At 42.3% G+C, this 25,231-nt stretch overlaps 1 protein-coding gene across 4 annotated transcripts in view; it reads right to left on the bottom strand.

The window, feature by feature from the left end:
* LINGO1 (leucine rich repeat and Ig domain containing 1) overlaps positions 1-25,231 on the bottom strand; it is a 513,120-nt gene that overhangs the window by 271,863 nt on the left and 216,026 nt on the right. Inside the window, exon 1 of one of the 4 annotated variants that reach the window (XM_089671361.1) lies at positions 22,501-22,521. The exons of the other annotated variants lie outside the window; for them this stretch is intronic. The gene's annotated coding sequence lies outside the window, so the exon portion shown is untranslated. Of the gene's footprint in view, positions 1-22,500; positions 22,522-25,231 lie in introns of those variants that run through there. 4 annotated transcript variants of the gene reach the window in all.

Raw genomic sequence — 25,231 nt, 5'->3', positions numbered from 1 at the left:
GGGAAGTATACTTTAAGTATAACTGGAACTTTCAGTAAATTCTGAATGACAAATACAGTATAAATAAAGTGCATGTTTTACCATTACAACAATCTTATTTTCTCTTTTTTAATAATCTCTGATTTATCTCACATCTCTGCTTTTTAACGGTATAAACATAAATGTCTGCCTAGACTAAGGGGTGTTCAATATATATATATATATTTATATATATATTTTACCTAGAGTTCCCCTTTATGTATATCCTCAGCAATGAATTGTATATTCACGGGTCACAGACAGTTTAATATACCACACCTCACTACGGCAAAAAATAGATTAAGTATCTGATCAGCGGGGTGAAGAGCAGCAATTAGGCAGCGATTTCCCAAAGGCCTCTTGGGAATTATATGCCTCTTGAGCCAACCAGTGTCTAGCGTGAGAGGCACTCAGAACATGAGAGCAGGGAAACCCAACCACTTGTGTGTCACACAAGGAGAGAGGAAGAGTCCAATCACATCTCACTGCTGTCTAAATATACAAAACATCACCAGTGTTATGCATAACTAGATCTAGGAGGATAACACATCATCTATATAATATTATAGCCATGCCAAGGTTGGGTAACAACGGAAAAAGTTATATAAAGTCTGGGTGTAATTATAGGCAAGAAAAAGCAATACAACTATCATCCACAATATTTATCATCGGAGCAGAACTCCAGCCTAAATTACAGAGATAAACATGAAAAGCCCAATAAAAGAAAAAAAACCCAAACATTTCTAAAGCATTTACTCCAGAGAGTTCCCCCCGCAATACCCTTTTTCTGCAGCTAGATGTCCTCATTCTAATGGCCAGCAAAATTCAACCTACTTCCTCTGAGCCCAGGTCATCCTGAACCTGACTGAGCAGTAAAAGAAGAAGCAGCTGGCTCTGGAAATAGGAAATGATGCAATCAATGTAAACCACAAACATTCAGTGGATTATAAATATCTCAAAGACGCTAATATAGCCATAGCAGACCATGCGACTGCTGTGGGGCTAGAGGCCTAAGGAGACCATACCTGCCTGACTCTATAGTGATTTATGCATGTAGCACTATCATTTTTCAAATACATTTGTAATAAATATAGTTTAGGAACTGCTTTAGGATTGCTTTGAAAGCAATTAGTATTCTGTGTCGCTAGAGGAATTGCCTTTGAGATGGAAATTAGAGAAGCAAGGAGAGCCCTTAATGATTTTGCTATGAGGCCCCATCACACACAGTTATGGCTCTGATATTAATGCTGATGTTTCTGTCTCTACAAAGCAAGCAGATATGCACAGACAGACCCGAGTCCTTGCCAGCTTCAGAAACAGCTGGAATCCTAGAGTTTGGCTGCAGATACCGTCCTGCCCATATTTTCACTGAATCTGACTGCTTAAATAATTAATAAAAGACATGTAAGAAAATTTTAAAAAGTAATGTTCAATGACACTGGTCCGCCCAAAACATAACAAACTGTAATATGTGTCATTCATTAATTATCTTTATTTAAATGTATGTCCAGCCAACTTTTTTTTCCATTTAGATAGAGTTGAGAAGGATTAGATGCCCTGTTGGGTTTTTAGCGCCAACAGTTTGCTCAGCGCTTTACAATATAAGGGAGACAGTACAATTACAATACATTTCAGTACAGAAGGAATATGAGGGCCCTGCTCGTGGAGCTAAAAGTCTATGGGGCGCAATTTCCCATTGAAGTCAATGGGAGGCAGTGTGTGAATCCAGATGCCAGGATGCAATTTCTAGTCGCCATGGTGATCTGGTGCTTGGGATTTGTCGAGCTCTGCCATAGAAAACAATCAAAAGCTTAACCAAGTGGTTCAATTTGCTTGGAAAGCAACTTTATATTGCCAATCTGGGGTTGTGTTTGCCATATGACTATATCTTTGACCAGGCCAAGGTGAATATTTGATCATTTTCAGCGGTACACCCAAAAGGATAAACCGTGGATGACCAATTCTATGAAAACCTGGTCCAATTGGAAGAAATATACACAAGAGAAGTGTGGAACACTCGATCTATTGCCAACATCTCTTGTTTGTACAAAAGATCTTTATAATAGTACAAAAAAATGAAATTGCAACACAGCTGGTATTTATACACATGTGCAATACAATATGGTATTCATTACGGGATACCCAATTGTTTATGGTAAACTACTATTTATTCTCCATAGTATTCAGCTTGTAAAGCACTGCGCAAACTGTTGGCGCTATATAAATCCTGTATAATAATAATAATCAATGTTAAACCCGGACACATCCAATGAGTTTTGGAAAACTTCTTCCTCAGGGGTAAAGAGGGTATACCGTATTTACAATATAATTAGATCGCTAAAGTGTTACTAAACCCAGAACCCTACATTCACTATATCTGATCTCCCACAGTACACAGAACATGGAAGTGAAATTATTTTAGTAAACATAAATTGCTAAATCCCTTTTCTCATCAGCAGTTAGAGCAGGCTTGTGATTTCTATCAGTGTCCAGCCGAGCACATTTTAAAGCTTGTAGGAAGAGTTCTTATTCTGCTCTAGGATGCTGCAGGACCCCTGATTCTGTCTGGACAGTGCAGATTGGCCCTGTGCTGATCACCTGCACTCTCCCAAGAAAAAAAAAACCTCTCGAGCATACACACCAAACTGAGCATGTGCAGAGTGTCTCCACACGATATGTATTATCAGGAGATAAGAGGGGGACACTGGAAAAAGGGGAGGATCAGAGAAGTCAGGATCAAACATCATTTTTACACAATGCAGAGGATTAACCCCTTAGGTTCCACAGTGAGTATAACAAGCATGCTTTACTGCATATACAGGTTGATTTAACTGTTGTGGGTTTAGTAACACTTTAAGAAACCCCTAAGGAACTCCTGGGTTTTATGGAATTGTGATTGAGAGAGGCTGCCTAAGATACTAAATGAGGACCATAATGTTATCTTGTACACAATATATGCCGTCAGAACAATGCAAGTGGCAGCACGTCGACTTTAGGCTGCTGTAGATAATGTAGGCAAAACTTTGCAGTGTATGCTGACAGAATGATTCATTAAACACACACACACATCTAATTGCTTTCCATCCAGTGTTTTTTTGTAAATGCTTGTGAATATTGTCAACATGTGTACTATAAATCCAATGTGCAATGGCACTTAGGTCGCACACATCATACAATGACCTGACTTAAAGGCAAAGGAAAGAAATGCGCCTGTACATGAGGCCTAAAACCTGTCAGTACAATAACTAAGGATGCAGCACTTCACAGTCCAGAAAGATTACTAAATGTTCCACTTACTGAGAGCTGCACAAATAGCCCAGTATTGGGAAGGCAAGCCATGTTATTATTATTATTATTATTATAGAGGATTTATATAGCGATAACAGTTTGCTCAGCGCTTTACAATATAAACCATGTTTGCTTTATTTTTCTGTCATAAACATGTTTTCCAAGTTTTAACAGTGACGCCTTCCCTAGAGCAATATCCATAACCAAGTATACTCCTAGTATAGTATCTGTCAACATTTTCTGCCAGTAACACTGCATAAAATGCATTATTCATGATGAATATATTTTGCTATCTTTCTGGTCACCTCCGGTTATGTCCCTTCTCCACCCCGAATATCCATGGTTTAGCCTTATATGGAAAAACTACTTTTTATCCTCTTAGATTGTAAGCTCCAAGGAGCAGGACCCTCCTAACCCTCTTGTATTGAACTGTATCCTTGCTGTATTGACTCCCGATATATTGTAAAGCGCTGAGCAAACTGTTGGAGCTATATAAATCCTGTATAATAATAATAATAATTTTTATCCTTTGTCTCTGTGAAGCAGCTGCATATGATCCAAAAATATTTAGACAGAATAAAGGTGAACAAAGCACCTGGACTAGATGGCATACCCCCACGGGTCCTTAAAGAATTGAGCTCTGTCATTTCAAAGCCATTGTTTCTAATGTTTAGGGACTCTTTAATGACTGTCATAGTACCATTGAACTGGTGTAAGGCCAATGTGGTGCCAATATTTAAAAAGGGGACACAATCTTTACCAAGTAATTATAGATCTGTTAATTTTAACTTCTATAGTTGGGAAGATACTGGAGAGTGTAATAAAAGACCACGTAGATGAGTTCTTGCTGGAAAAAAAATATTTTAAGCAATTGACAGCATAGATTCATGAAAGACAGAAGTTGTCAAACATATCTGTAATCTTTTTATGAGGAGGTGAGCAAAACATTGGACAGAGGGGTGGCGGTGGATGTGGTATACTTGAATTATGCAAAAGTGTTTGACACAGTTCCCCACACCCGGCTAATGTGTAAGGTAAAGTCTACGGGCTTGGAAAAATCTGTATGTAAATGGATAGAAAACTGGCTAAAAGATTGTATTCAGAGAGTAGTGGTTAATGATTCATACTCTGAATGGTCTAGGGTTGTCAGTGGTTTACCCCAGGGTTCAGTGTTGGGACCCTTACTTTTTTATATATTTATAAATGATATAGGAACTGGGATTAAAAGTAACATTTCAGTCTTTGCAGATGACACCAAGCTGTGCAGTGGAATAACGTCCTTACGGGATGTCTCCAATTTACAAGCCACTACAATGCACTACAATGTAGTACAATGTACAGTGTACTACATTACAATGCACTATTTATTTGGGCAACTATGTGGCAAATGAGGTTTTATGTTGATAAATGTAAGGTTCTGCACTTGGGGGCTAAGAATATGCATGCATCATACATACTAGGGGGGTACAACTGGGGGAATCAATGGTGGAGAAGGATCTGGGGTTCTGGTAGATCACAAGCTTAATAATGGCATGCAATGCCAAGCTGCGGCTTCTAAAGCGAGCAAAATCCTCTCTTGTATTAAAAGAGGTATAGACTCCAGAGAGAGATATATACCCCTGTACAAATCATAAGTAAGACCTCTTCTGGAATATGTAGTTCAATTTGGGCACCAATTCACAAAAAGAACATTGGGGAACTGGAGAAAGTACAGAGAAGGGCAACCAAACTGATAAGAGGCATGGAGGAGCTCAGCTATGAGGAAAGATTAGAGGAACTGAATTTATTCTCTCTTGAGAAGAGGAGATTAAGGGGGGATATGATCAACATGTATAAATACATCAGTGGTTCATATAGTGAACTCGGTGTAGAGTTATTCACCCTGAGGTCATCACAGAGGACAAGGGGCCACTCTTTATGTCTGGAGGAAAAGAAATGTAATCTCCAAACATAGAAAGGTTTCTTCACAGTGAGAGCTGTGAAAATGTGGAATAGACTCCCTCAAGAGTTGGTTCTGGCCAGCTCAGTGGATTGCTTTAAAAAAGGCCTGGATTCTTTCTTGGACACACAGAATATAACTGGATATAACATTTATAGTTAAAGTTGATCCAGGGAATATCCGATTGCCTCTCAGTGGGTCAGGATGGAATTTTTTTCCCTTACAGGAGCAAATTGGATCATGCTTTGCTGGGTCTTTTTGCCTTCCTCTGGAGCAACTGTATGTGTGGGATTATAACTTTTTTTTAATAAATTGTTGAACTGGATGGACTTTTGTATTTTTTCAGGCAGACTAGCTATGTAACTCTATGCTCAGATGTGCAATGGAGGATTTTGCTAAAAATGGAAACTCTCCTAAGGTTTAATAGGGGTTCTAATCCTTCCCTACACTATCCCAAGAAAAAAAAACCCTTGCCTGGAGATACACTTTAAATGGCAGGGGTCCTTTAACACCTATTCCCTTGTGAAATATTCAGTTCAGATATTTTAAGCAGTTCTTTATATTAACAAACATGTCACTTAAAAAAGGTGGGTCTTTGCACTTCCCCCTTCTGACTGCGGCCATGTTAGCCCACACACCAGTTACCCAATTATGTAATGTAGATTGTTTGTGCCCAGAACATAAAATAACCTAACCTAGAGTTTCAGAGGTGGAAAAACATCATTTGCCACAAATGATGAAAAAAAAAATATATTTTTCCTTTATGCCTAATTGAATGCATGCAAAATGTTCCTGAAGAACATTTAAAATGCATTAAATTAGGCATAAAGAGAAATAATATATTTTATTATGTCTCTTTACATCTTGTGGATAATAGTTTTCCTGGCCTTATCACGGTCTAGTATAAATGCCAGCTCTCCATTGATTTCCATAAATAATCCTCGGTTTTCAGGATTTGCAATAAATGACCCCCTTTTGTGTATATTAGCTTTAATTGCCTTTGTTCGTGTACTTTTAAAGCCCAATCATATCTCTTAATTAAAAATATATATATAAATAAAAAATCTGCCAGTCTCTTGGGTTGAATGACATTTAGGGGGGGATTTACTAAAAGTAGCGCACACAAAATCTGGTGCAGCTGTGCTTAGCAACCAATCAGCTTCTAGGTTTTATTGTCAAAGCCTAATGGAACAAGCTGAAGTTAGAAGCTGATTGGTTACTATACACAGCTGCACCAGATTCTGTGTGTACCAGTTTTAATAAATCTCCAGCTTAGTGCTGTTTTTTATTATTATTATTTGACAAGATTTATATAGCACCAACAGTTTGTGCAGCGCTTTACAAAATGAAGGTAGACATTACAGTTTAAACCTTTACAAGTGAGCCCAGGCTATCATGGACACACCCCTGGGGGTGGGTCATAACAATGGTCTGGGCTCACAGTACTCCTGGACAGCACAGCACTCATACATTATTACATGAGTATTGTACAGTCCAGAAATAAACACTGTCTCCTGCCATTGCCAAGGAAAGAGTAAGAACTCGTGATTTCACCAGGAAAAGTGCTGGGCCTTGAGGAAGAGGGATGGAGGGAAAAGTATCGTTTTTACAGTTTTTTTTAATAGGTGAAGGGAAAAGTATAATCAGATCTTAGGATAGAGCAGGGTGTGGATAGAACCCCTGCCAGGTTTTAAAGTGGTACTAAACTCATGGCCTTGCATGCACTATATCTGTTCTCCTACAGTACATGGAAATGCAATTATATTAGTAAATAAAACATACTACATACCTTTTCTCACCAGCACTATATAACAGCCTTATGATTTCTATCAGTGTCCAGCAGAGCACTAGTTAAAGCAGGAGTTTTCATTCTCCCCTGACTATCCTATGGGGCTGCATAAACAATGACCCTATGTCTGAACAGCGCTGATCGGCCCTGTGCTGATCATATGCACCCTCCGCCCCACAAAAAATGACTCCAGCAATACACACCAAACTGAGCATTTGCAGCTTACCCCGAGGCTCTGACAGTAGAAGAAGGGGAGGATCAGAGAATACACAATCAAACCGTCTGTTTACACAATGCGGAGGATTAACCCCTTATTATTATTATTATACAGTATTTATAAAGCGCCAATAGTTCGCTCAGCGCTGTGCATTACAAAGGGGGACAGAACATGTGACAGTACAGTACCAATACAATGTAAAACATGAGGGGATTGAGGGCCCTGCTCTTTCTAGCTTACAATCTAGGAGGGAGGGGATAGTGGTACAGGAGGAGATAGCTGTGGGGGATGGAGTGGTAGGAAGAGTGGAGGAGGTCGGTGAAGTTAGCAAGGGGTAGGGTAGGCTTCCCTGAAGAGGTGGGTTTTCAGGGTTCGCCTGAAGGAGAGGAGAGTAGGTGATAATCTGATGGGTTGGGGCAGGGAGTTCCAGAGGATGGGTGACACCCTGGAGAAGTCCTGGAGGCGGGTATGGGAGGAGGAGACCAGGGAACTAGAGAGAAGGAGGTCTTGTGAGGAGCGGAGTGTGCGTGCTGGGCGGTACTTGGATATTAGGTCAGTGATGTAGTTAGGTTCCACAGTGATTATAACAAGCATGCTTTACTGCATATATAGACTGATTGTACTGTTGTGGGTTTAGTAACACTTTAACTCTTTGTTGTCTGTGACAGCATCTGAGGGATAGTAAAGGAACTCAGTTCATGCTTGCATCAAATAAAAGAGAGAAAAAGGGAGCCACATCTCTAATAATGCTAATACTAAAAGTTGACATTGGATTGGATTTTATAGGCACCAAGTAAAACACATTTAAAGTTCCTATAAGTTTATTTATACAAAATGTTAAAAGGAGTAACAAATCTATAGTTTGAGTTGAATCGCTCTAGGATTTCCATGCATGTACAGGTACTGCGATATTTTTGAGATCCTTATGTACACAAAGGACAACTCTCCATGTCAGTAGGGTGATCCTTGTTGTGATGGTCCATTTTATTATCATCATACTATACCATAGGTTTGTTACTCGTTAACTTTTTGTATAAATACAATTTCAAGAACTTTTATAATTGTGTGTTGTATTCGTTACCTATAAAATCCCATCCAATTGACAGTGTTGGTATTGCCATTTGAGAGATCTCTCCTTCTATCCTATCCCAACAGAAACGTAACAAAAAGAAGTCTCTTCAGTCAGGACACACATTGCAACAAATCACCTATTCTGTACATTAGGAAGGGTTAGAAAATCTGTTCTGAGTACTGTCTGTGCCTTCCTTTATTGGTGATAACCCCCCCCCCCCCAACTTTCTTTCTAGTGCCACAGGAACAGAAAGTGAGGTCAGTCTCCCTAACGGGTCAAAAACAGCAATAAACACGTTATCAAAGTATTTATGCTTCCCATGTCCTTCCAAAGCAAACAAAAAACACTTTGGGCTGGAGTTGGGCTTTAAATTATACATGATCTCTGTTCCCAAATGCAAACAGTGTTTTATAACCAAATTTGGTTGAATAAGGTTTGGAGTACATGTGTTCCCTGTGACAAAGCTGACTTGATTTAATTGAAAGCCAGCCACGAAATCAGCTACATGGAGCTTACCAGATTCTCACTAAGGGCGTACTGATATTATTTCTAATAAAGATTTTAGGCATCTGGCCATGTTCTACTCTGTCCCAGGGTCAACTCCTGAAGGCACTTACAAACACTTCACCCAATGGTGGGCCAACCAGGAAAGTCAAGCCTTGTACCATCCCTCTCTAACTCACTCATATTCCATAGCCCACTGTTGTCAGAAGCCTCATGGCCATTTGAAGTTTGAAATGAGCAAAGCAACTAGTTTTTTTCACAGGGCACTGAAAAGGTTGTATACTCACCATGACATAGCAGAGGGTATCCTTGCCTCTAGGGGAGCACTGGGAAACATGTCACGAGCACTCCACGGGGGGATGACAACAAAATATGCTCCTGTTACATGCCATGGATGATACCTCCATCCAACTCTTCTCACTCTCTGACTAAGCACAACATAAACATTTACTGTATGGCAGGATGGCAGGGAGGAGTGGAACCTGGCTACCCCGCCCACATGGTTAAATCAGTATTAAACCCAAAAACAAAAGTGTAAAGGCTGCAGCTTACCAATTCTTAGACATGATGGCAGCATTCACTTTCTTTTTTTACATTTTTTTCTTTTTTCTCCTGGTAATTCAGCCAGTAAGACTATTATTTTTCAACTTCCTTTAACAGGGTTGAAACAAAGCATTTACCACTGACAGGGGTGCTTACAATGATCAACTTTTATTCATTTATGTAAAACCTTTATCCCAAAGGAGGAAAGGAAACCGTTGGTGAAACTGTGTAAATAGTGTTAGCTGGAGTTTGGCTTTGCTTGTCAAGTCCATAAACCTGCTAATGCATCTAAAACTTGGGCACTGGATGAAATTTGTTCAGTTGGTGGCCCTGCTGGATTTTTGGATCGACTTTGTCAAAGCAGCCTCCAGCAAGAGATTCATCCATCCACGCTGTATAGTGTGGATGGAGAAGTCGATTGGTCCTTTTTTATTCAGCCTCCAGGCTGAATGAACAAAAATACTATCAGCCTATAACCAGCTTAACACAACCCTCCTCCTACATTGACAATGCTACTGTTCAAAGGTGTCTGGTGCTCCTTCAGTGGAGTGGAGACTCCATAAATCTGGCCATACACTACTAGAATTTCATTCAAAGTTTTTAGTTTTAGGAACCAGTTCGATTTTCTAAGCTTTACAGGGGTCTAATTGATGATTGTTTACAACCACAGTGAGAAGAAAATTCAAAGAAACAGGATGGAAATTTTTTCTTGAGCAAACTAATTTCTCACAATGTAAGCAATTTCTATTCAGTAATTTACATTCATTCCAAATTCAGATATTAAAAGCAAATAAAGTACTTTTGAGAGACATTTTGTTAGGGATCCGGGTGTGACCAGAAATGTGTGGACTGACACAGGGAAGTAGCAGGCTTCAAGAACACAGGCGTAGTCAGGGCTGGAGAGGTGGAATGGTCAGGCAGGCCGTTTGGTACTGTTAAGCCGTCTGGCAGAGTCTCTAGCAGCCCACCGCATGGACGCCCTCAGGGCGCGGGGTCTAAGTCCCAGCCTGCTGTTCACCAGGGCCCCTGATGGTGGGGATGGACTTGGTGCAGACTGGAACCAGGTCGCGATCCCCGAGTGCGACCTGCGGTGGTAGAGAGTACTGACAGGGGAGTGCAGGAACGGAATCTAATTTGGAAGAGGCAGACAGATACACTGGTCTGATCCAAGCCGGATGGATGGATGGAAGGTCGGGTACAGTATGCGTGGTCAGACAGGCCGGGTCGGTATTATGCGGGCAGCGAGGTACAAGAGGAGCGAGCTAAGAATGGTCAGGTCACAAGCCAGGTTCAGCAGGGTGCGAGCAAATACAGTACCAGGGATCAGACGGAAGAGTAATCAGGCAAGCCAGGGGTTAAACAGGAGAAGAGCAGGATCAGTAACAAGCAGAGGTCGGCAACGGAGTATACAGCAACACAGGAACAGGATACAAGGGCTCATGGGAAACATTTACACCAAGGCACAGATCACAGGCCTGGTCATTCCTTAAATACACCTGCTGTAATCAGCCCCAGGTGTTGGCTGACTGCAGAAGTGAGCTTCTCGCTGCTGAGAGCACCCGCTGGTCAGCCCTGGTACTGCAGCCCACACAGTAGGTGAGTCCCACCACCAGTGCTGAGTCCATTCCTGACACATTTGTCAAGTTAACAAACATACTGAGACTTTTTGTACAAACGTTCGCTGGAAATTCTACTAGTGTATAAACAGATTAAAGCGGTAGTAAACCGCAAAAATCGCATACTAGTACATTATGAAAGACTTACCTGAGAACGAAGCCCTCCAACTGAGTGCTGTCATGGCTTCCCGAGGCTTCCATCTTCGCCCAGTCTTCCCTACGGGTTCGCGGGTTGCACACTCTTTGACTGGTTGAATCACAATGACATCACTACAGCGCATGCGCGTGGCAGGCAAGACTTTCTCAATGGATGGCATGCCATTCATTGAGAGCATAGTGCGCATGCAGCGGTGCACGCTTAGGAGATATTTACAGTACCTAGAGGTAAGCTTTAATAAAGTCTTACCTGTAAGTAAAACATAAAAAACAGACTTTACTACTACTTTAAGACAGGAGAAGTGTTCCTGGATAGATCACCAGGTGAAATAAAGGGAAAAAAGCCTAATAGGAAAACAAATGCAGCCAACTACACTTAAGGATTGGTAGGATGTAATATATTACACTTTTGTTTTTGGGTTTAATGCCTCTTTAACTTTAAACTATCTCCGGTAAGACTGAAAAACCCCTAAATCACAAATAAAAAACTATAATTTCTTTAGAATAGTCTCACAAAGTCATATTCACCAGTTCGGCAGCAAAGTCAATTTGGAAAATAATTTCAAAATTATAACAGTGGCCTTTGATTGTATGTAGTTTCTTCAAATGAAAGTTGTTTGCACAGGGATATGTCTACTATACAACATGATATATTATTATTTATTATTATTATACAGTATTTATAAAGCGCCAATAGTTCGCTCAGCGCTGTACATTACAAAGGGGGACAGAACATGTGACAGAACAATACCAATACAATGTGATACACGAGAGGTTCGAGGGCCCTGCTCTTTCGAGCTTACAATCTAGGAGGGAGGGGGTGGTGGCACAGGAGGAGATAGCTGTGGGGGATGGAGTGGTAGGAAGAGTGGAGGAGGTCGGCAAGTTAGCAGGGGGTGGGGTAGGCTTCCCTGAAGAGATGGGTTTTCAGGGTGCGCCTAAAGGAGAGGAGAGTAGGTGATAATCTGATGGGTTGGGGCAGGGAGTTCCAGAGGATGGGTGACACCCTGGAGAAGTCCTGGAGGCGGGCATGGGAGGAGGAGACCAGGGAACTAGAGAGAAGGAGGTCTTGTGAGGAGCGGAGTGTGCGTGCTGGGTGGTACTTGGATATTAGGTCGGTGATGTAATTTGGGGCAGTATGGTGGACAGCTTTGTATGTCAGTGTTAGGATTTTGAATTTGATCCGTTGCGCAATCGGAAGCCAGTGGAGGGATTGGCAGAGGGGGGTGGCGGAGACAGAGCGGTTGGAAAGGTGAATGAGTCTGGCAGCTGTATTCAGGATCGACTGAAGCGGGGATAGCCAGCGGCGAGGCAGGCCAGTGAGGAGGGAGTTGCAGTAGAGTCGTGATATGATGAGAGAGTGGATGAGCTGTTTAGTGGTTTCTGGGGTTAGGAACGTGCGGATTTTGGCGATGTTGCGGAGGTGGAGTCTGCACGAGTTTGTTAAAGATTGGACTTGGGGCTGGAAGGATAGGTTGGAGTCCAGAGGAAGTGGAGCGACATCCAGTCTGATATGTCGCTCAGTAGGTGTGTGATTCGGGCTGAGACCAAGGGGGTGAGGTGGGGGGTTGAGAGATAGATTTGTGTGTCGTCGGCATAGAGGTGGTAGTTGAAGCCGTGAGAGTGTATGAGTTAGCCAAGGGAGGAGGTGTAGATGGAGAAGAGAAGGGGCCCAAGGACAGAGCCTTGAGGGACCCCAACAGAGAGGGGAAGTGAGGGGGAGGTGGTAGCATTATAGGTAACGCTGAAGGAGCGTTGTGACAGGTAAAATGAGAGCCAGGAGAGAGCAGAATCTCTGAGGCCGAGGGAGTGTAGTTTTTTGAGGAGGAGGGGGTGGTTGACTGTGTCGAAGGCCGCAGAGAGGTCAAGGAGTAGGAGCACTGAATAGTGGCCATTAGCTTTGGCGGTTAGCAGGTCGTTGGAGAGTTTGAGTAAGGCAGTTTCGGTGGAGTGTAGGGGACGGAAGCCGGACTGTAGGGGATCGAGGAGGTTGTTGTCGTTGAGGTGAGAGCATAGGCGGGTGTAGACTAGGCGCTCAAGGAGTTTAGATGTAAATGGGAGCAGGGAGATGGGTCTGAGGTTGTTCGGGTCATTGGGGTCCAGGGAGGGCTTTTTAAGCATGGGGGTGATGTGTGCATGTTTCAGAGGGGAGGGGAAAGTGCCTGAGGAGAGGGAGAGATTGAAGATGTGGGTGAGGGAGCGTAGGATGGAGGAGGAGGAAGGTCGTAGGAGTTGTGAGGGGATAGGGTCGAGGGGGCAGGTGGTGAGGTGGGCATCAGAGAGGATCTTGGAGACTTCCTCGATGGTAGTAAGGTCAAAGGTGTGGAGTGTGGGGGAAGCTTCAGTATGAGGAATGTAGGGTGGGGTGGAAGAGGAGGTCAGAGCAGTGGTGGGGCCGTGGGAGAGGGGTGATGAGGGGGTAGCTGAGTGAGGGTGAAGGGGGTTGGAGAGCGTTTGAGCAGCGACGAAGTCCCTGCGGGTTATGTCGAGGGGGAGGGGGGATAAGGGGGTAGCTGTGTAAGAGGGGACGGGTTGAGAGGGTGTGTGAGTTGCGGCAATGTCCTTGCGAATTGTGTCAATCTTGTTTTTGAAGTGATTGGCAATCTCAAGGGCAGTGAGTGATGTGCTGGGTGGAGGTGGGGGTGGAGAGAGTAGAGAGTTGAAGGTGGAGAAGAGTCGGCGAGGATTGGAGGAGAGGGCCTTGATAAGGGTCAAGAAGTAGGCCTGTTTGGCAGCATGGAGGGAGGAGGTGTAGGTGTGGAAGGCAGATTTGTAGCGGGTGAAGGCTTGTTGGGATTTGGTTTTGCGCCATAGTCGCTCCAGGGCACGACTTTGTCGTTTGAGGGTTTTGGTGTGATCAGTCTGCCAGGGCTGGAGCGGTCGGGGTCTGATGTTGCGTGTGGTTAAAGGCGCTAGTGAGTCAAGGGCTGTTGAGAGCGCATTGTTGTAGGCGGTCAAAGCCAAGTCGGGGCAGGACAGGGGGAGGATGCGGTCGTGGAGTTGATCAGCTGCAGAGTGGAGGGAGGCAGGGTTAAGGTTGCGGAGGTTACGGCTGGTAGTAGTGTGACATTTGGAGGGGTAGGCGTTCGAGGGCGAGGAGATAGAGAAGGTGATCAGGTTGTGGTCAGAGAGAGGGAAGGGGGTGTTAGTGAGGTTGTGGGGAGCACAGCGGTTGGAGAAGACAAGGTCCAGGATATTTCCGTCGGAGTGGGTGGTGGATTGTATGCACTGTGCAAGTGCAAAGGAGGAGGTTAGGTGGAGGAGACGGGCTGTGTCTGGGTTGTCGAGGCTGACAGGGATGTTGAAATCCCCAAGGATGATGGTGGGTAGCTCAGAGGAGAGGAAGAAGGGTAGCCAGGAGGAGAAGTCATCCAGGAAGCGGGGTATGGATCCAGGAGGCCGCCCGGTATATCACAGCAATCTTCAGGGGGGTTGGGGAGAATAGTCGGATGCAGTGGGCCTCGAAGGAGGAGAAGGATAGGGAGGGGGGGTTTGGGAGGACTCGGAAGGTGCTCTGCGGTGACAGGAGCAGACCAACCCCACCACCTTTACGACCGTTAGGCCTGGGTGAGTGGGTCCAGGTGAGACCTCCGTAGGAGAGTGCAGCAGGGGAGGTAGAGTCAGTGGGCTGGATCCAGGTTTCCATGATAGCTAGGAGGTTGAAGGAGCGGGAAACAAAGAGGTCGTGGATGGCGGTAAGCTTGTTGCACACCGATCAGGCGTTCAGGAGTGCACATGAAAATGGGGGGGAGATTTTAGGGAGCAGGGGGACAGATACTAAGTTGTGGGGGTTGCAGTAGGACGTGGAGGTGGGAGGGTGTTGAGCGGGTGAGGGAGGTGGAGGGCCAGGATTCGGGGAGATGTCCCCCGCGGCTAGGAGGAGGAGAAGGGTGAGAAAGGTGGCATGGGAGCGGGATGTGCAGGAGCGTGAGAAACTACTAGTGGAGGTGTTGGGGTCAGTGGGAGAGTGGAGTAATAGGAGGAGGTGGTGGGTGCCATAGAGGGGCGAAGGAAGCAGTGAGGACACAATATACAATTGTTTGGGAGGGGCAGAGGGATATAGTGAATGGATTTTGGGAATGGAGGAGAGGAAAATGAGAAGGAGGAGTGGAAGAGGCATTTTGGGGAGGTGAAGAGAGCAATAGTAGGGAGATGATAGCAGTGAAAATATATATTTTTGAAATGGTGGCTATAGCACTGTAAAAGTTACAGTATAAGCTAATCTATAGGCTATAAAGCTATTCACCTCCCGACTCACTCTAGTTCACTTATAATATGACAAATGCAAACTTTTACTCTATAAATACATCATAATGATATATAAAGGGAAAAAAAAGACTAAGATCCCATTCAAACTTGAGTGTTTTTCAGCTCGAAGCTCAACATTCAAAAACGCTCAACAAGTAAAATCCCATTATTTCCAATGGCCTCTGTTCACACTTTTGTGTTCTGTCCCCTGCAGCAAAACGCCTGTCTCTCAAAAAAGTACTTGCGCTACTTTTCAGGCAGATCTGAGTGCTTTGTCCAATAGAAAATGCCTGAACAGTGGGAATTGGCATTTTTTCAAGCGTTTTTTCAAGTGTTTTTTTTAGGCAACCTCATCTCAAACAGCAGCTATTTCTATTGGCCACAGCAAAAATGCCTAAATGAAAAATGCCTGAAAAAATGCCTATATTGTTTGCAAATCTGCTGAAAAAAAATGCTCAAAAATGCCTGAAAAAAGCTCTGCTTAGTGAGAATGGAGCCTAAGATTTCTGAGCTAGGGTTTGGGTTACATTGGATTTTTAATTTTGCCCACATTTGGTATGTCACTGCTAGAATTTAGGAAAGGTTAAACCCAACCATATATTTATATGGGCTTTAAACAAATTACTTTTTTATGCCTCCAAAAAAACTCGAAATGGAACAAGGAGGCAGTTATTTCTGACCTCTACATTTAAAAAATGTCCTGACTTTCTAAGGTGGTAAGTAATGGCAACCTCAGTATTTGTTTTACCACATATTACTAAGCTAAATTGGCTACTTATGAAGTTCAGATCTAATATCCTTTTTTGAGTGGATGCTTTTGGCACCGATGAGCTCTATTTTTAACAGCTCAACACATAAGCACACCTCAGTTCACCAAGATCTCTGATCCTAACCCTGTAAACTAAGATAGCATGGTTTTTAGGCATTGCTGTTGATATAATCCAACTACCTGCTACTATAGAACATTTAGAGCATATACAGTACACAATACTGCAAGGGGTCAAATGAGTACATTAAAGAGGGAAAAGCATCACAACCCAGTTCAATGACCAACTTATCTTGGTAAGAAAAAAAAATATCTTTTGCCTCGTCTTTTGGCTACAGAATAATGGGGAAAGAGTATAGTGTATGTATGTTTTCCATCTTGCTGTAAATTCCTACAGTCAATTAAAATACCCGTGCCCTTGGTGACAGGTTCTCCTTAATTGCACGAACACACTGATAAATGAGTAACAAATGCAGACATTGATTGTGCAAGTATGATATAATGTAATGACTATAGACAATGTATTAACATTAGTTAAAAAAAGCCTCTCTTTAGGAGGGCATTTAGGATACTACAAGTGAAAGAGAGTATTAATTGAGAATCCCATTGTTCCAGTAACTATGGTCATCAGTTCTCCCTCTGTTGGTATGTCACTTTACAATGTCTTCCATTTATGTGTTAACACAGTCTGACTTATCATTTGTTACACCGTGGACACTTCTAAATATGCATCAGTTATATAAAAGATCATACCAGCTGCAATATAAAGGACAAGCTGTCACTGGGTTTTTACAGGGCAAATTGTAGCAAGTCTCTGCAAGTTATGTATAATTTATATACCATAAAACATCTTGTAGGGTGTCAGCATAAAGCTGAAAAGGCCAGTTAGTTATGCGTGCAGGACTTACGATCCATAGACATTTTTAAGAAGATGGGGGCAAATGAGATAAATAGCATGGTCCCTTTAGAAGTAAAATATCTCACCAAAAATGAAATTCCTATTGCAGGGGATGCCTGTAAATCTAACTTAGAGACAATTTCTGAGGAAAGTAGTAATAGAATGATGCAAGTTGGAATAAAATCTCTGGTGGACTTTTGTGCTCAAATTACAGAACTCTCCCAAATTGCCACGCTGCAGGCATATAATGATATTTGAAAAAGTAAAGGTAATTTTGTTAGCATTAATATATAACATGACCTGTGTAGCAACGATATATTTTATACCCTTTGTTTTCTAAGTCGAGTTTTCCTAAGGATGGCCATACACATAGAGGTCTTATTGAGAATGATGAGTGATGACATATCTGACCAGTCATGAATGAGTGATAATCTGCTGGGAACTCTTGTGATCGTCTTGCAGCTACAACTATTAGGTTAGCTACTATTAGCTACAACTATTAGGTTAGTGCAGTGCATAAAGGTAAATGCTATATTCCCTCTTCTCTGCTTATTGGAAAATGTCTTTGTGCATTATCATTGACAACTGGAAGCCCCCCCTACATGGCCAAAGTGTCAAAACAAAGCTTGAAGTTATCTCTCTTCTTTTTTGCATTGGGCCACATATAGTGACCCCAGCCCAATGTTTATACAAGTCCCATGGTTCTGGCATTAATAATGATAACTATCTTTTATATTAGCTAGTTTTTATGCTAAGCCAATGAGCTCCTTGATTTATCACCTGGGTGGACATTCATGGTATATATTGCTCACTATGAAAGCTATATTTAAAAATGAACAATAGAGGATTTCTGTATTATGGTTATGTTTGTGAGATCACTACCATGTCCTCCAATAAGGAGAGTAACCATTGTTAACTGTTATTTATGAACCTTGGCGTATCTTATTAAACTGTGCTCTATACTCCCCACAGTCTGACAGCCACCCTCCCTCCCTTATGATTCAAAAACAGGAACAGAATATGCTTTCAGCAAAGCTCACGAATGCAAAAAAAATGAATCATGTCGGCTGTGTTGGAAATTGAAAACTAATGCTGTCAAATTTAAAAAGCATTAAAAGGAATCTATAGTGCTTAAGATCTTTTAGACATAGAATAAATGTGACTAGTTTAAAGTAAACCTGTACCAAGAAAAGTAAAAATAAAAATAAAAAAAACAAAAAAAAAAACAAAACAAACACTGGCACATAACTGGATGCATCATAAGGTGTGGGATAACATAACTTTAAAAAGACAAAACAAATCATTAAGGTCAACAGAATTGCCATGTTGCCACCATTTACAAAATGGACTCTGCAAATACAGTAGTTACCTATCTACTAGAAGGGCGTTTCTGATAATCTGTGTAGAATTAGTGACCAGTCATATCGGTGCGATTTCAGGTGTGATTGCGAATTGAAATCGTACCTCGCATGTAATGAATGTGAATGTCAGTGTCTTAACATCTGCGATTTGCTGCAGTGCGATTTCTAAAATAGATAATACAGCAGACTTGAATGAATATAATAGTATCTAAAAAGTCCAAAAATAGTCCAAACATTAGTCCATCAACATGTGAAAAGGTGACAACAATGCTCAGAGCAGATCCAAATAGCTTAGATTCCAAAGGGGTCGATGATGGATTCCAGATACTCCTCATAGACCTCAAATAAAACAACACCTAAACATAGTGTATTATCTTAGGATAACATATATGTGCCACTCGTGTTACATGCAAAAAATCAAGTGCCACAGCAATCGTGAACATAAACTAAATAAAATAAGCCCACTGCTGAATTCGTGCTGAAATTGCATACAAATCGCTAAATTTTAAATCGCAGCAGTGTGACCGGTGACTTAGATGTTCTCTTCACTTCCACTTCTGCATCTTAGCCATCATTGTTGGTGAGGCAGATGTACCAATTTGCTGGCTCCTCCTAAGAAGCCCTTAAGAATGTCCTGAGTAACTCACCAATTTGCAAATAAATAAGAAAATTTGAACTTTCACAAGAAAAAGGATAGTATGCATGTACAACATTTGTCATGACATTTGAAGAAGTGAAACTCCTGGGGAACTCTTGTGGGCCCTTGCGAAAAACCTAATTATGCACTCTAGAGTCAGGACCTTGACAGTTATGTTGGTATATAGAACAGAAAAATTAGGTATGCACAAGGAGGAGGAAAGTTCATATTTAGGAAAGAGTGCAGGTATTATAAGCCATTAAGAGATGTAAGCTGACTGGTTTACTGTGAGAACATTTCTGACTGGTTCTCTTTAATCTGAGTTGTTTAATCAATGTATATTTTTGTTGTTTCTAGATATTATTTGTCATTATCATTGTATACAGAAGAAGCCATATTGGCTTATCCGTATGCAGCAATGCTTTCTGCTAAGTTGTATTTCTGCTCCTTCTTATGTATACACCAATCTGCTCAGACTGACTGAAATAACTAACTTTCTATACTTATCTCAGCAGCTGCTGAGCAGGGTGGATGAATACATGTCCTGATACAGAAATAGTCATAGTACTGAAAACCTACAAATCTATATACAAAATACTTTCATGAAAATCTTCATTAAACATGAAAAACCTGGAAAGTGCCTCCTTAAAACTGACGTTTAGCCCCCAAAAATCTTCTCAATAGCTTTAGTGACCCAACTTACATATAATAAAGCACAGTATTATTATTATTATTATACAGTATTTATAAAGCGCCGATAGTTCGCTCAGCGCTGTACATTACAAAGGGGGACAGAACATGTGACAGAACAATAACAATACAATGCAGAACATGAGGGGATTGAGGGCCCTGCTCTTTCGAGCTTACAATCTAGGAGGGAGGGGATGGTGGCACAGGAGGAGATAGCTGTGGGGGATGGAGTGGTAGGAAGAGTGGAGGAGGTCGGCAAGTTAGCAGGGGGTGGGGTAGGCTTCCCTGAAGAGATGGGTTTTCAGGGTGCACCTAAAGGAGAGGAGAGTAGGTGATAATCTGATGGGTTTGGGGCAGGGAGTTCCAGAGGATGGGTGACACCCTGGAGAAGTCCTGGAGGCGGGTATGGGAGGAGGAGACCAGGGAGCTAGAGAGAAGGAGGTCTTGTGAGGAGCGGAGTGTGCGTGCTGGGTGGTACTTGGATATTAGGTCAGTGATGTAGTTCGGGGCAGTGTGGTGGATGGTTTTGTACATCAGTGTTAGGATTTTGAATTTGATCCGTTGCGCAATCGGAAGCCAGTGGAGGGATTGGCAGAGGGGGGTGGCGGAGATGGAGCGGTTGGAAAGGAGGATGAGTCTGGCTGCCGTATTCAAGATCAACTGAAGCGGGGATACCCAGCGGCAAGGCAGGCCAGTAAGGAGAGAGTTGCAGTAATCGAGCCGTGATATGATGAGGGAGTGGATGAGCTGTTTAGTGGTTTCTGGGGTTAGGAACGTGCGGATTTTGGCGATGTTGTGGAGGTGGAGTCTGCACAAGCTTGTTAAAGATTGGACTTGGGGCTGGAAGGATAGGTTGAAGTCCAGAATGACACCAGGTACTCTGGCCTGCGGGGCGGGTTTGATGGTGGCGTTGTTGGACATGATGGAGAAGTCAATGGGGGGTGGTGTCCGGGCTGGGGGGAAGACAAGAAACTCGGTCTTGGAGAGGTTCAGTTTAAGGAAGTGGAGCGACATCCAGTCGCGGTATGTCCCGCGTTGTACTGGCAACTGCATCCTGATCTTCTCTGCAGGGATGCCCTGTCCTCTTCAGCAGAACTTTCAGCGCTGCAGGGGTTTTAACTTATAACTAACTGCAAAACTTTTTTTTTTAGTTTTGGATAGAGTGGAGAGGGATTGGAACACCTGTCAATTTCTAATGCGGTCTGTGCTCCTGGTAAGGAGGTTCACTTTCTCTATTTGTCCTGTTTACGATTATAATTGAAAGTGAAAGTAACAGAAAATCCAAAATTTTGGGTTGTCCCCACAAAAGAAATGGAGGGGAAATCTTTCAATGGGAATGCTAGTTCTGGTGACCTGAGGCCCCCCCAATGAATTCATTTAAAGTGTTACTAAACCCATGACCTTGCATTCACTATATCTGCTCTCCTACAATACACAGAACATGGAAATGCAATTTTGTTTAATATAAATTGCTAAATACCTTTTCTCATCAGCAATATATAGAAGTCTTGTAACTTCTAACAATATCCAGCTGAGCAGGTTAATCTTGTAGGATGAATTTTCATTCTCCTTTGACTGTTTCATGAGGCTCCAAGACCCCTGACCCTGTGCCTGGACAGCACTTATTGGCCCTGTGCTGATCACATGTACCCTCCCGAAAAAATAAAAAACTCAAGTAATACACACCAAATTGAGCATAGTGCAGATATCAATAATTCCTGCCAATGACAATTCTAATGGGGCACTATTCATCCCACTGATACCAACGATGGGGCACTATTCATCCCACTGATACCAACGATGGGGCACTATTCCTCCCACTGACACCAATGATAGGATACTATTCCTAACGAAGACACAAATAATGAGGCACTATTCTTTCCAGTGAAACCAACAATTGGGCACTATTCCTTTCCCTATTACCAAAGATGGGGCACTATTCCTCCCACTGAAGCCAGGACATTTCCTACTCCCACTGGCCACAGTCCAGCCCCCCAAACGTCTGGAGGGCAGTTAACTGATCCTTTTCTTTGGAAAGTTTGGAGACCCCTAGCCTAAACCACATTTTGTTGAGTAGACTCCAAAAGTCCTTGGAAAACTAACTTTCCATATAAATAATATATATAAATAAACAGTTTGTATATACTATATATAGCACATTCAAACATTAATTGGCAAATTTACATCTCTACAGGTTTGATAATGATGATTTTTTTTTTTATAGAAAAGGAAGTCACTTAAATGAGAATTATCTCTGAGTATGCGCACTTGCTTTATGGAGGAAGTGGAAAATAAAGCAGATGGAGTCTATTTTGATGTATAAGGAAAGTAGCTTCAAGCTGTACAAAGAAACTGCCACATCACAGCCTGTCCATGCACTTAACCAGAGTATTTGGCAAATTAAAAAAAAGAAAACATCTACTGGAATGAAGCATTCTGTGAGTTCTATGGATTTTTTTCAGCCTGATGGTTGTAAGCCTTGACAGTATATTACAAAGCTGTTTGTTTATGAATCTTGATTTAAAGTAGGCAAAGCTTTTATAACCTGGAAAGAACTTTAATTCAATTGAGATATGAGACATGAGCCGTAACGATTTATGTGGTTTTTAAAGGAAAAAAGATCACAGCAGGCGCGATTAGAACTTGCAAAATAAATATCTACATTAACCTGTATTTATAGTGACGCTGTACTCCCTAGAAAAAAAAATGAATTGTGCCGCTCGGATAATAGCAAGCACTTCAGGGTCCCTATTCCTACCTTTTCTGCACTCCCTGAATCACCACAGGAGCCCCCCAGAAATTTCTGTGTAGGTTCCATCTTCCTGAAACGGGAAAGAAGAAATTCAGGTTTGAATATTTTAAAATTGTTACACTGGCTTGGCTTGGGCCAATGTTAGCACAGGTATGCATATACCATACCTGTGCGATCCCTCTAAAAGCTGGAAATCACTGTAGGAGACATTGCTTCCAGTGATCTCCACTTGCTTCCCTGCTGCTCTGCTGCATTCTGAACATAGGAGACTGGAAAATTGGCAATTCAGAGAATGCTTCAGAGAACTCAGTGATGTCACCACCTAGTCCAATCAGCCAATACTTTGAAAAAGCAAAGTATTCTTTGAATTGTGCCCATGCCAAGCAGCCGACCTCCTATGTTCAGAATGCAGCAGAGCAGCCGTTCAGCATGGACCCGGAAGCAAATGGGGATCAATGAAGTAGCGGTGTCTACCACATTGATTTCCAGTTTCTAGAAGGATCCCACAGGCATGGTATATGTACAGTTACATTGGTCCCAGCTGGACCAATGTAACTATGTAAACAATGCCATACCTGGAATTTTTCTTTAACATCAGAGTTGACGAAAGTCCCCGCTGCTCCCATGTGACAGCATTTGAGCCTGGCAACCGGCCACTCAGGTATCCGGTGGTAAAATTTGGGTAATTGTATGAGTGTGAATGTTTCCAATCAGTACTGAGTTTTGGTGGGGGGGCTGATGTGAGAGATGAGAGCAGGAGGGGAGCACAGACATGTTAAGAGTGGGCACCTTAAAGAGAATCTGTCACATTTATGGCAATCTGAGCACTGCATCCTGGGAGTAGTTCACATGCTTCCCCATACCCAGAAGAGCTAGGTTTTCCAATGGCTCCAACAGACAGCAATTATAGAGAGCATACTGAAGGTGAATATAAGTGGCTTGAGAAAAGTAAGTGACTTGGGGAAAGTAATAGGATCTCTTTAACATGTATTCTACGTTCTAACCTGAAGATTTACTTTTTTCCCACCAGGTTCGCAGTCACTGTGAAATGATACAACTTAGGACTTTTATCATAGGTCTTGTTTACATGGAATGTATCAATGCATATGCCTGTGCAACCTGCATGGGTATAGGCAGGTGTTCCGTGTACCCCTGTGCAAGCGCTAACAGTGCACTGCATAGCCACAGCCACAGCCACTGCTCCCAATCTGACACCCACACCCACACGGATGTCAAATTTGGAGAAGCGGCCATGCAGCCACTGCATCCCCATAGCTCCCAACTGTCCCTGATTTCGAGGGACTGTCACTCTGTCCTTCTTTCCTCCTCATTTGTCCCTCATTTTCGTCTGATCTATATAGCTGTACATAAAATGTATATATCCCAATTGATATGAAAGGGACTGCCTTCACAGGGATGCACCAAACCCCTGTGCATCCCTGTGTAGGTAAACATGGCCCACCATTGGAATACGCTTTAGTGCATTCCATGTGAACAAGGCCTAAGAGGACTTTCATATGTGCCTGTGATTATTGTTTATATTATTTTGGTTCATGGCATTTGGAGATTGAGTGCGGGGAGTCTATGGGGAGTGTAAGCACCCACTTATAGTTTCAATTTCACAACTAGGAGCACCACCAGGTGCTCTTAAAGGGGCAGCTACAAAAAAATATTCCAACGCACCTACTCTTAAAGGGGCAGCTACAAAAAAAAATTGCAACGCACCTACTCTTAAAGGGGCAGCTACAAAAATATTGCAACGCACCTATATTGTGCAGGTGCACATAAGGTTTGACTATATTTGTAATATGTGAATGGTTTTATGGTTCTGCACAGGCAGAAGGAAAGGCGCCATATCTCTTTTATTTCTATTTGGTTTTATTTGGTTCATGGTATTTGGAGAGTGTAAGCGCCCACTTATAATTTTACTTTCATAATGAACATTTAACCCTTGCAGCGCAGGGTGGGGGCCCCGCTGAAAGGGTGGATTTTTTTTCAAATTCCTGGAGTTGGCATGAGCTCTCACTCCCACATGGGCATGAGCATCTTCGGGTGACTTTGGAGCTGGTTTTATTTATTTTTGCACGTTTGTACATGCATTTTCAAACATTTTACAGCACTCCATCCCAAAGCAGCTTATATACTTTTTGAGCTTCAAGCAGCAAGCTTCAAATGACACAACACACAGGTGTGAACAGGCACCACTGAATATACAGTAATAGGAAGTTTGATGTTGAAAGTTGAGGTGCTTTGGGAAACATTCCTCAAATCACTAATGTGTGAAAGGGGACTACAGCAAATATATCTGAGTGCATTTACGTAAATAAGGGGTCAAGTTTTTTTGTTACAAACACTTTAAAATATGCATGTTAAAAATTGTGAAAGCATGCACACTTGCAAACTGGGTTGGATTTGGATTTATAGTTTATATTATCAGTATAGCATATTGCAGAGTCTATTCCATTTATTTTCTCAGCATTGATGGGAAGTGATGAAAGTGATAATATTGTCTGTGGAATCTGATGTATTTATTTCCCTACAGGAAGTTCTCTGTAGGAACTAATTTCATTCTTTCCCCGATACTGGGCATGTAATGGGGCAGTTCTATCCCCACACTAATCCTCCCTCTTTCCTGCTCTTTTATCACCTGTTACTTGTTTTTCTAAATGCAACAATCCTATGAGAAGGCAAAAGATGGTAGGGAACTGTGAGGAGACAATTGCTCTGTGCAGTAATT

This window comes from Staurois parvus, unplaced genomic scaffold (assembly GCF_062004578.1).
Source record: "Staurois parvus isolate SC_StPar_1 unplaced genomic scaffold, SC_StPar_1.0 ptg000105l, whole genome shotgun sequence".
NCBI lineage: Eukaryota > Metazoa > Chordata > Amphibia > Anura > Ranidae > Staurois > Staurois parvus.
Note: the sequence above shows the minus strand (reverse complement) of the source record. Positions and strands in the feature narration are given on the sequence as shown.